Source organism: Erpetoichthys calabaricus, chromosome 7 (genome assembly GCF_900747795.2).
Source record: "Erpetoichthys calabaricus chromosome 7, fErpCal1.3, whole genome shotgun sequence".
NCBI lineage: Eukaryota > Metazoa > Chordata > Cladistia > Polypteriformes > Polypteridae > Erpetoichthys > Erpetoichthys calabaricus.
Genome location: NC_041400.2, coordinates 167,589,588 through 167,602,933, shown reverse-complemented (window position 1 = coordinate 167,602,933; position 13,346 = coordinate 167,589,588). Strand labels below are relative to the sequence as shown.

The 13,346-nt window shown below is 34.9% G+C and overlaps 1 protein-coding gene across 2 annotated transcripts in view; it reads left to right on the top strand.

Moving 5' to 3' along the window:
• The window catches only part of LOC114654858 (ceramide transfer protein), a 118,860-nt gene that overhangs the window by 42,242 nt on the left and 63,272 nt on the right, over nucleotides 1-13,346 (top strand). The window lies entirely within an intron of this gene.

The following is a 13,346-nucleotide window of genomic DNA, read 5'->3' as shown; positions in this document are numbered from 1 at the left end:
AAATATTTTGGGCTGGGCAGTGTGTATTTTGGGTCTAAAGTATTCAAAAGTTGTTTGAAACTATCCCTCTCAACCGCTTGAATTAGCACCATATCCTTTCCGATGTAATTGGTGATGACGCTTGTTATGTCATGCTATATGATGCTTATATGGCACTTTCTGCAGAAAGATTCCGCTGAGTGTGTTTTTGTGCTGGTACCTTAGGTGATTTACACCTGTTTTGGACAACTGACTGCTGAAGCTTTCCGTATTCTTCATATTTTGTGTGGTGGTGGTGGTGACATAAGTTGTCAAGCTGTTTTTAGCAGCAACTGATTTCCGACATAGTCTGCAGATTGCCGTTTACTGTACCTTTTACAGTACTTGGATACAGTACTTTTACAAAATGAAAATGGCTGAGAGCTACTCATGTAGTCTAACGTTGTATTCTCATAGCTTATTTCAGCCCAAACAAACTGAATAAGCTTGTTTTGCCTGAACATTTACAAAATATTGATGTCCACAACTCACATTTTGCATTGAAACATCACAAAAAATATTTAGTTCACCTGTAAGTGCATTTTGCATGTCTGTGTGCATTTTCTAGTGTATCTTGCACGATTGAATTAAAACATGAATGCTGTCAAAACAAAACAATGCAATTACAAATACATAGATGTTACTTTTGTCATTTTGTTACATGTCACTGTTTCACTTCACAAGAGTATTCACATGTCCAGTTGCATGTGTGATGTGTTGTTTAGTTAGATGACTGGCACTGCATGGAGTCAACGAGAGGTGTATGGTGGAGTGTAGCCACTTAGGTTCACTCCTATGGAGTCATTTAAATGTTCATCTGTCAGTCTTGTTTTGAACTTTGATTTCATGACATTCGTGTCAGAAAAGGCAGACTCACAGAGGTACTGTATGTAGACCAAAACAAAGCAGACATTTTCAGAGCTTCTTATTGAAGATTTTTAAGTTATCTGGCTCTACTAAGCTCCAGAAATGCTGAGAATGCTGTTGAGACTTTAACTGCACATTATTTTGAAGGTTTACTAATATATAAAATCCTATGTCTCTCTGTGTCTGTATGTCTGTCTGCTTTTCACGAGAGAACTACTTAACGGATTTAGATTGTTTTTGTTTTTCTATAATTTGCTTGAACATTCCGGTTGATTTTGCGACTTCTCTCATTTCACTGTGTATCAGAGTTTGCTTGCGATACAGATTTATTTGCGCGAATCCGAGATCCACAGAACATGCTGGGGGCGGGGGTCTTCTTCATTCACTTGCCAGCTTCGGGGCGCATTCCTTAATTCTACTTAGCTAGCGAACGAGAGTACAATTGAATTCAACTTTCTTTGATATTTAACTGTTACTTAGGTCTTGATGAGTATGAGTCCGGATATTCTCTCAAGTGTATGCCAAATTGAAAAAAGAGATTGCAATTCGAATTGTGGATCGTGATTTTTGTGTTAAAAGGATCGTGATATGATTTTTTGGAAAAGATCACCCACCCCTAATTTGACTAATCAAGTTTTCAAATTTATGTAGGATTCATTAACCCTTTGGCGAGCTACTTGGAATGGGGTTGCGAGCTACCGGTAGCTCGCAAGCGATTTGTTGGAGACCCCTGCTCTACATGATGCACCTCTTTACTTACTGAAGCAGGGCAAGTTTAAAGAGGCATCATAGCCTGAAGCTCATGTGTGAGAAGAAATGAAACTTTTGATTCATCATCTTTCATGGAATAATATATCATCATATGCTTAACAACACTCAAGAATTCAGTTCAAAAAACAAGATTAAAAAGTGTTATGGTGTTTTGCACCAGTGCCGTCAGGGGTATAATCCTGTTTGTAGAGATTATCACTTGGCATGTGAAGCCACTTGTATTAAATTTTTTTAGCTCAGACTTTTAAATTATTTTTTATAAAATTGTTTCTCGTACATATGGCAAATGTGATTACATAGCAGTTTTTTTTTCTTATTATAAAAGTCTTACATTTTTGAAAGAGCCAAGCCACCTGAATGTCACAACTTCCGTGAGGTGTTATACACATGCTTTATTAAAAACCTTACTCAATGAATGAGATTGTGATAGAATAGATTGAAATGGCAATAAGCAGTTTTCTAATTTTTTTTTTTAAATACAGGAGGAGTCCCTTTTGCCGTGGATATGGTAATAAAAAATGGAAGATATTTTTGAGTGAGTAAGCACACTGAGACTCACTGATTGCAGTTATTGTGTATATACACGGAGAGAATGTGCAAACTCCATGCAGACCCTGGTACTATGACACAGGATTAATAGCTCTGTGCTACCACTCTGCCTATGCTAAAACATCTGTACTACTACTTCTTTCGGCTGCTCCTGTTAGGGGTTGCCACAGCAGATCATCTTCCATATCTTTGTCTTCTGCATCTTGTTCTGTTACACCCATCACTTGCATGTCCTCTCTCACTACAGCTAAAACACCTGTATTAAATTTAATTGCAGCCTGATTAAAATTAGGAGAATTGGCTAATTGTGTTTGCCCTGCAGTGAACTGTGTATGTTTTAGGGGTTGTTCCTACTTTGCACCCAGTGCTTGCTGTGATAGATTCAAGATGCCGAAGGACCTTGCACTTAGGAGGGTTAGGAAAGTGAATGGATGCCTGTAATGTCTGTTCAATTCTGAGTGCATGCTAGTCACATTCTCAATATTCTTTTTTCACTGAAACACATCCTTGTATTAACTGTCTAGTTTCAGCAGGCAATATCCTTGCAAAATAACAAAATAAGCTTTCATATAGCGAAACATTATAACTGATTATGTGACTTTCGGTTATTATTGTCTAGTTATTTACAGATAAAAAGACGGCAGTTTATATCTGGGCATCTGCATTCAATAATGCTGATGGCGGCGCTTGGCACATTCCTCACCCGGGCTGTGTTGTGATATTTCCCCTCTACTTACCTTTTTACCTTCTTTTCTTTAAGGGTAAGTGTATTCATTAAGTTGGTTACCAGGTTGTTCTACTGTCGCACTTAAGATTAACACATACATACATAGATGTACGCATACACACAGACCCTAACCACAGAAGTACCGCATGAACGACGTATACACATGCATGCTATTTCCTAGCACTTTAACCCACACAGGTACCGTATGAATAACACATGCACAGTCTACTTTCCCTAGTACTCCAAGAGACTTGCTTATCATAGGCACAAACAATGTCCAATGTCTTAGATACATCTCAGACCTAAATATTTCCTTTGGTCTCCAAGAATATATTCAGACATACAAAGGCTCAACATCCCTGGCTATAGGCCATTTATCAGCCAGTGAATGCTTTACTTTAACGCACTGTTCATTATTGGACAGAGCTTTTCATCTGCAGCTCGGTAAACCTTGCAGATCAGATCATATGGCACTTCCTCACTGCTCGAGGTGCTCAAAGAAATTTACCTTACTTCAGTCACTCTAGATTGGAAGACAAAATATAGAAATTTAAAAGCAACATGGAATTTATTAAAGAGAAGTAATACCAGCAGAGAAAAGCATAGAAGAAAATTTGGATAGCAAAGTCTGGATATATATACGAGGTGAGACACAACAATAACCAGACAGGGCTTGGGGCTTTCCTGGAATAATCATCTGGAGGTTGGCTGGATGTGCATCGTAGAGCCATATCCCCTCCTACATGCCTTCTCAAACTGCCGACCGGCTAGGTATATTCTGCCCAGTCAGTATTTGCACAACAATCCCTACACGAGTTGCCGCGATAATGTCTGGTGAAAAAATCAAACTGCGAATCAACATCAAATTTCTCTTGAATTTTATCTTTTTCCGTAAAGCAGTTTTTGACTGACACAAACATTACCTATCTTTGATCATCATTTTTTGTTTTGTGCAAAATATAATGAATACATAGACCAAAATATGCAGATTTTGCATACCACAACACAATCCTTGACAGGTGCTGAGGAGGAAGCCGAGCGGTGAAGTGAAGCACATAGCCTGTCTCCTATTAAAATGGCCCAATCTCGCAACAGTGTTTTGCTTTTTTTCTTAAAATTATATGGATACAGTATTTTGCAATATACGTCATTCGCTCCATTATAAAACACAACATTGGGGTAGTGGTGTGTGGTTTTTTTGTAAATAATGCTTCACTTTAAAGTTAAAGGATTAGATTCTGTACTTATCAGCTGGTATAAGAGCAGAAAGATTTAATGTCCATAGAGTATGTAAAATGATTTTGTGTATTACATATTTTGTTATACTGAATGTTGTAAGGATTGTTTAATGACTAGTAGTTTAGAGAGGCTATTGTTAATGTTTTGTGTTGCGACTGGAAATCTGTATATTTCACACTTTTGGGGAAAAAATATATTCTGTATTGGTGTCAGCTTAGAGGAAAGTCTGAGAAACTCCTCAATTAGCAAGTAAATTAATATAAATGCAGCTCTTAATTTCAGTAATTGTGTTAGGCAGGCATAAGAATACCAACATTTTATCATTAAATGCTCCAAAAAGCTAAGCAATATAGTTTTTCTTACTGTGGTTTTTATACTACACATTGTGTACAAAAACACACAGATTTCACATGTCTGGTATCAGAGATGTAGGTCTATATGAAGCAAAGTTAGAAAAGCTGTTTTTTTTTTTTGTTTTTTTTTTTTTATATTGCCAAAATCCATTTATATACTGCTTTGGGCCTTTTAATTTGATTGTCACCTCTGATTTTTATGAATTTCCTGTAGCATAAACTGTCTGCACTGTGAATGTTTGCTTTATCAGCCAGTTGACCTTGGGTCCCAGGTATATAGGGACTTTTCTGTAATTGCACTCTACTGGATGATTCCCATAGATGTATGGATTAAGCATTAACAAAATATTTAAGCTCAAATTTCGTGTGTCTCTGTGTTTTTCATTTTATTGAATAGCATCCTTGGAGACATTAAAGTGCTCCATAATTGCTGTATGGTTTTAGTGGTGACTAAGAGATTTCACTTTTCCATTCCATGCATTTGAAGGAGTTTGGACTGACCTTTCAAGCAATGAATAATTGGTTTCTTGTTTCATCCCTAATGGTGAGATAATACTCCTCAATTGAGGGGAAAAACAATCTTGGTCAGTATGCCAGAATAACAGTAATATCCACTGTCACAGTCATTGTTTTGTATTGTGTTGTGCCAAATTGTCATATTCAGTAATTCATTGGAAACTTGTAGGCGGAAAAACAAATATTAAAATGTATTTAAATACAGTCTTCAAACACTGCATTTGGAAAAGTATTTCTTTTCAAATGAAAGATTTCCTTTACCAAGTGTAAGGGGCAAATGTAGGTGTTAATATTCTACCTTTCATCTCATTTTTCTTTCTGTTTTTGATGTGTGTGCTTTTCCAGGAGTTTATCCATAAATTCAGGGAATGTGCATGTGTGAGTAAGGCTGAGATAAGAATCCCAGAAAAGTTGTCTGCTTCATAGAGCTCCCCATGTTAATGTATGGATAAAACCAGAAGGTGTCTGGGGTAGAGCATATAGTGAATAAGGACCTGTAATACTATATGCTGTATCTCATGAGAGAACCAATCTTGATCTGTTAGATACTTTCCTAAGGTTTAAAAAAGTTATCTGGACAGAATTTTGAAAAGCAGGAATTTCAGTTCGTTCAAACTAAGGAGAGAATTAAGCCCACTTAACAAACCATTTACCACCACAAAGCTTTAATAATGGCTTGGAGGTGGGGTGAAGAGGTGCTAGGGGTGGTTGTGGTACTTGAAGACTGTGTAACTCATATAACTTTAGTGTAGCTTTCCTTAATAATAAACATGCAGCATCATACTTGTTAGTGTCTTTACAGCTATATGCTTGACTGCTATTTTTCAGTTTTTGATCAGTAGTGGTTACATATCAAATGGAATTTATAATTCAAGCACTTTTTGCAAAATAAGCATTCAATAAATTAATTGAATAAGCATGGAATTTGTGTCTTCCTGCTTGCCAGTATATTCTTTTACTTACCCCCCCCCCCCCCCCCCCCCCCCCCCCCCTACATTGGGGATTGCCCTGGTTTAAGTGAATGAATCAAGCCTGGTAGATTTAGATAATAAACCAAGTGGCATGTGTCAAAGATAAAACACGCTGCGAATAACCGTATTAAAGGTATTCATTCCAGGCAGTGCCACAAAGAATCCAGCTGATATTTCACAGTAATATATTTTGTACTCTGCTGTGTGTGTGGCAGAGAGACATAAACTAGATATACAGTCTACAAATTTTGAAATGGCAGTTTTTAGAGTAATATTTAAAGAAGTATGTTGTGCTCTTGTTTTATCTGAATTGTTTCGTTATTTTTGTATTATCCTTTCAGTAATAGGACATCTAGGTGATGTTTTATGGCTTTTTGTGACATCATGGAAAAGTGAAGCCTTGTAATTGTTTAAGAAAATAGTTAAATAAGACTACTGCCCCAAACCAATTTCTTTCTGACAGGCTAGTATAAATTAGGGGAGTTTCTCTTTAAGAGTATTTATGGTGCAGTGTAGTGTAGTGTAGTGCTTAGCTTGACAGGCTGCCAGTAAGTCATCAGCCTAAAGTATTCCATTGCAAATGTATGCATGAGCACCTCTTCAGGAGAAGGAGAAAAAAACATACACACGCACAACCTACTGTATGTAAGTTTTGATATGCCTGGGCTGCTAAAAGAATTAGAGAAATAAAAAGAGAGTGGTTTTGAATCATGATCTGATACCATATGATGAATATGAGTGTTATAGTCAAAGAAATGGACTGGAAAGTAGCTCTTAAAAATGAATGGTTAATTTTAAATCCTTTTTTTTTTTTTATATATATAAATTTCTTTTGTCACTGACATGAAGAAGTTCCACTATCATTGCGCTGTGTAATAAACTGAATTTACTGGCTATATATTGGGCTTACTTGAGCTCGTAATATAACACCCAGCGAGTCCTTAAGAGAAAATGTGTTCACTGATGTAACAGTGACCAAAACAAATGCATGTAAACTTGCACCTCTTCTCCATAAATTGTAAATCATTTACAATTTCACAAAGTAGTTTATTCTTAAGGTCATATCTTTTCCTGTAAAATATTGCATTTAAACCCTATTTGAAAACGCAGAACAAATATACTAGTGCAGTTTAACAAGATTTATTTTCAAACCTGCCTAATACACCCTCCCCCTCCAGCCTGTACATTATTGGTCCACTTAATAGATCCATTAACCGGCATATAGGACAGATTAGAGGGAAAAGTAGAAGCATAATGTGGGCTACTGTCTTCAGCTCTTGAATTGTCTTGTGCTAATAAATTCTAAAAGTGATGGTTTTAAGCTGACAGCATTATTCATTTATTTTGAGAAAGATATGCAAAGGATCGTTTCAAAGGATGTAAAGATGAGATAGAAACTGCGACAGAGCTTTTGCAGTATAGAAATAATGTCGGCTCAGCAGTTTTGTAAGGCTGCTACAATTTTTGCTACCAGCTGTCTACTGTTCATCTGGATGTTCGGCATGCCATGCAGGATATGCACATTTTTATAATTTTTAATTATTTTTTTGGTTTTTTTTAACAACTGTTAAGGCATTATTTATATATACTGCTGTTAATCTTTGGGCAATGTTTATTAAATGCAGATTCACGTTTACAAGCTGGATTTGTTTATTTTGCTTTCATACTTTGGCTCTTCACTTAGAAATTACATTCATATTGTGATTTTTTTTTTTTTTTTTTTTTTTTTTTTTTCCCCCTTCTTTATTGTATTTTGGGACCACTTTGATTTTTGAAGTGAATTGCAAGATTGATCTGCTCTGTTCAAATGGTGGGCTGTGCATGTTGTAAGCTTTCAGTATTAATACATAATTGTTTATAATGAAGTGAAATCTGTGCTGTTTCATTTTTTTAAGCAGCTTGTATTTGATCTCTAATTTCTAGGAAGTCCTTAATATTTTTGATTTATAATTCTTGCATTTTTAATTCAAATATTACTATTTTTTTATTTGTCATGTTTAGTTTATTTTGTGGTCTCCTATTGGAATCGTAGTTTAGTATTGATTTTTTTTTAGATGTCTTGAATAATAGTCATCAAAAACTGCAGCTAGTCTAGATTTTCTTTTATTGTAAAAGTTATATTTCAGTTTTCAGTCTGTGCATATGCATTTTGTACATACAGGACTGAAAAGGTCATTAATTATCAAATAGAACTGTACTTATTTACCTTGTTAAATGATATATTGTGGTTATCTTTTAAATATCTATCAATTTTTTCAGTCTGCTTTTATTTATGTTAATGCTGTTCTTTGCACTCTAGAGATTAGGGCCTATTAATCGACAGGGACCCCACAATATGGTGATGTCCAGGTACTTGGGGCACAATACAATAATACTATGATTCTTTTGAGAGATCTTGCAATTCATTCCCATTTTGTTTGACTGAAGTTCAACATTTTGTCGAATAAGAGTGAAAACATTGATTTACACTTAAATACACAAATAGTTATACATATTTGGGTATTTCTGGCTGTAGGACAGCCATCAACAACTAATTTAAAAACATTTTTGGGTTATGTACATATATCAAAATGAGCCACATGCCAAAAATATCCTGTGATGATTTAAATCCACTTTTATGTTAAGGATATTGGCTTCTTGTTTCTTTTTGTTTTGGAGCTTTATTTTATCTCTAATGGAAATTACTCTGTCAGGATAGAAGATTGGACATAAAGTAATTCCACATAAGGGTTCTTGCTTCTTGAACTCCAAAACTAAATTTGATATAAATCACCATTCAAGCACTCATGTGAGCTGGAGTTTTTGAAGGTATTACTGCTTTAAATGATGTCTGATATTAAACCTCTGCTTTAACAATATGAAAATCAAAGTGAACTCAAAATACAACATAAGGGTTGAGAATTTGGTTCAAGAGTCTCTGCTGTACTGCTGTCCTAGGATAGTTGAAAGACTAACTAGCATGAATTTTAAAACCATTATATTTAAAACATATACCACAGTTACCCCAGTAAAACCCCAGTTACAGTGACATCTCAGTAGTCATCATTGTGAAGGACAATATATCCCAGTTAGAGCAACATGTCGCTTATCTGACTTTTTTTGTATGTCTCAAACTAAAACATCAAATAAGAAATGTTTATTAAAGCATTTTATTTGAGGAAGCCAAAACATTTCTTACTATGGAAATGTTCACACTGCAGCTCTCTTACAAATATTCTTTTCACTTCTATGTAACACTGATCGAATCTTTTTAGAAAACAGCAAAACAAAATAAACAAGGAATTGGCACTTCCCAGACTGGATGTAGATCACTTTTTATGTGGTACGAAATCACATACAACTAGAATGTGACCAGTGTTTGCATAATTATTTTGGAAATTTTACTGTGCATAACTAATTTTGTCTGTGCCCATTTCCCTGCACAGAAAATCGAGAATTACACCACCAGTTTAGCATGTCAGTGAAAACAAAACAAGATGGTGAACCTTAAATATCTGGGGTAAATGTCGCCTTCCAATACATCCATATTCTTGAGTGTTTTCAAGCATTTTTGCTTGCCTTTGTGCGTAATTTTCTGAGAGTCTCTTGCAGATAAAGCTTGTCATTCAAGTAATCAAAGACTACTGTTGACATTTTGAAACTGTTAAAATTATTCTTTTACAGAAAAACTGTACACATTTCCCAGGCTCCCCTTTGATTTTTCACAGGCTTCTACATACAGCTAATGCAATTGTTATTGCACTCAAAGCTACAATATTTCATAATCTATTTCTCTTCTCTGCCATCATGAACTGATGAATTCATAAACATTCTGTACTGTCATTCCAAGTTAAGATAAAATGTTAAATTTTGAAATCTATATAAGCCTTTATTGTAAGACATTTGTTTAATATTTATGGTAAGAATGCCATTTGTGCTTTTTATTAGTAGCTATTTTTTTTCTTCAGCTTGCATGTAGTGCTGTATTTATAACATGGTCATTTTATCACAGCTATATATTAGAATTTTGTTTCTTATGTGTCTATTTGTTTGTTTTATTAAATTATAATCTATATTTTTTGTAACTGTGATACTGAATTCTCTGTATTTACTTTTAAAAAAATCTTAACATTGGAGGAGTTGTGTTTCTCCAGTGTGTGTGTGTTGCATTGCTTCAAAACTGATATAAATGTTACCAAAAATAGTAAAGATTATTGGGAAACTTAATGCATATGTGCAAAATTAAAAAAAAAATTATGCAATTTCTTGCATGCTGTGGATTTAAGAACATGACAAAATTCCTGATTCTGCTGCAAATGCAGCTTAGTGTTTTTGGTCAACGTTTGTCTTTGGGATGGTCGTTTTTTGGTTTGTGTTATAATTTGTTGCTTTTGTGTAGTCTTTTAGAGGTTTACATCAATGAGGTTTCAAATTCAAAATTTTTTTTATTTTTTTTAATGCCAATTTATTCTGAAATGGTAAGGCATATACTAGATTTAATAGACCACTGTATATTTGTGGGAATACACATGTACTCCTCATTAAGTTTTTGAACAAAGTGAGGTTTTTATCATTGACCTTCAATTGTGTTATGGGAGTAGTGTTCATTTTGACAATACATACTGTATTTAGTCTTAGTCTTCTGACTAAATTGCATTTTAGTTTGTTACATTTTAGTCATTTGTTAGTTTTAGTCAATAAAAATCAATTCATTTTAGCTGAGATAAAGTAGATCAGGTTTAGTCAACTAAAAGTAAAAGCAAAATGAAAACGTCAAAATCAGATGGATATCTTGTTTAACATTTGAACATGCACAGAATATACTGTACCTCTAAACTATTACACTAACATGGACACGAATGAGCCAAAGAACATGTAGTGATTATTGAACATAAAATGAAGAGTAGGTGTAGAAAGGATTTACTTCAAAAGATCTTGGTCAGCTATTGGCAGCTCTGGTCTGTAGATGTGCGCATTACAATCGAACGATTGCGAAGCTTCCATTCCTTTATCGGAACTGTGAAGGACACTATATTAAAAGCAATTAATCCCCCCCATGCCAGAGGTAACAGTATTGGCATCAGGCAAGTCACCACCTAGATGATGTTACATACCTTGACATGAATCTCAGGATGGTGTGCCTCTTGGTGGCCCCTCAGGTTTGTTGTGTTCTTTAATGTGAGCTTCATGCCACATGGCTGGCACTGGGTTTTATTCTCATCATCACTGTAATTAAAGTTGGTACATATACATGACCGCTTTTTTTCTTCCGACAATCATGTTGGCTCATCATAGCGGACAGCAATGGAGCAGGATTCTGGCTGATGTTTCCTGGTGGTGCCGAAACTAGTGTTATCCAGTTACAAGGGTGCATGCATGTTTTTAAAAATTGCACCACTGCATTCATGCTCGTTATTTCTTGGCAGACCATGGCATGTGTGATAGAGATGTTCAAAGAGCTTCACATCACTCATTGTTCGGTGGTCCATTTTGTAACATTTTCGTTTTGTTTAGTTTTCATCAAATATGATTTTAGAAGCATTTGTCTTAGTTTTCATCATTAAAGGCACATTTTTTAGTTTTTCTTCCATTTTTGTCACAGAAATAATGAGTATTTTGTCTTAAGTTTTTATCAACTAAATTAAACTTCTTTGCAGGCTTTGATAAATAGGTGCTCTTTTAATAAAATGTAGTCGTATTATCATTATTAAATTTATTTAATAGAACTTGCCAGTCAGTTATTGTGGACCTTAATTAATTGAATTACAGAACTTTAACTATTTAGCTTTGTTTGAAAAGGAAAACCTTATGTTGTTAACCAGGGATTTGAAGCTGAAATAGTTAGTATACCAGAGTAATATGCAATTTTGAAGCTTTTTCCTAAATTGTTTTCCAGTCAGTCCTTTTTCCCAATCCCTACAAATGTATTTTTAGCCAAACTCTAAATTATACTCTACATCAGAGGAAGGTCATCTTTCCATGCTGCCTGTGTTATGTTGGCCACCTCTTTCATGTTCTTGAAGAGCCCACCTTAGTGAAATCTGCTTGTCTGTCATTCACTGCTAAAGATGACTTAAATGTCTTATTTGGTCCTTAATATGGCAACTGTGCAAGTACTTGAGGCTTGGACATGAATCATTACCATGTTATGAAACTACAGTGTATACTCTGCTTTAACAGTATACACATTTTTTCACCCCTTAACATCTATTCCTTATGAATCTAGGTAGTCTAGGGTTTTTGTCCCCAAACCATCCCCCCTGCCTTTTTCAGTCTATCCTTTGAGCCTGTAGCCATTTTACTCAGTTACTCACAGTTCTAAATATTTTCCCTTGTAAAATACATTTTACTTGGTTAGATGGAAATATTTTCTAGGTGATACTTTGTCAGGCCTTTCAAAAATGTGGAAAATAATTTTAATATTGAGAAAAATCACCAGTTCAAAATTAACTGGCCCGTATCTTCCCTTCCCCTTTCTTTACAGTGTCTGAACATTTAATGTTCACTTTACTGTCATCATTGCTAAGCAGTTTAAAAAAAACAAACACCTTTCATTCACAGCTTTGCTCTGGACTCTGATCATGTTGAATTTCCCTCCTTATTGTTCCTCCTCACTATATATCTTCACTTTTACTCTATAGATTTCATATTAAAAATTTTCGTCCCTGTACTGTACAAATCCTGGTATTAACCTTCTCCTGTGCAAGTTTAATAATTATCCTCTTTGTGTTAATCTCTGGTTCAGCAGTCTTTCTTCTATGCCAGAATACTATTTTTAAGAATATTACATTGTATTCTGAAAGCCTAAATGATTAGTATATTCTTTTCCACATAGTTTGCAATCTCTTCATGACCAACCTTGTAGATGCTTGATAAAGAGGTTTTACCTTGACTCTTTGTCAACTATATTTCTTGAATGTCTCTGGATCTTCGCTTTGTATATTTTGGTCCTGTCCTCCTTTATCATCTTCTCTTCTAGTAGTATTATGTGTGTGTTATATTTACCTCAACCTACCTGTAAGGGGGTCTATCTCTGAATTACTGTACCCAAGATCGCTTCCATTTTTCCTTTCCATACAAGGTTTTTTGGGGGAGTTTATTTTTTTATTTTGTTTTTTTTTTTCTCTTTCTTGTTAGAGAGTCAAGACTGGGGAGCCGTCCAAAAAACAGGGCCTATTAAAGCCTATTGAGGCATTCCTTGTTTGATTTGGAGCTATACAAGAAATAAATTGTTGTTGTTGTACCATTTTTCTCTTAAATGATGTAGTTTTTGTTTAAAAGAGCAATGTGAAGCTGTTCCTGTCTGGCTGTGATTATGAAGGTGATAAGCAGATTACATATTCTTGCTAACATTAA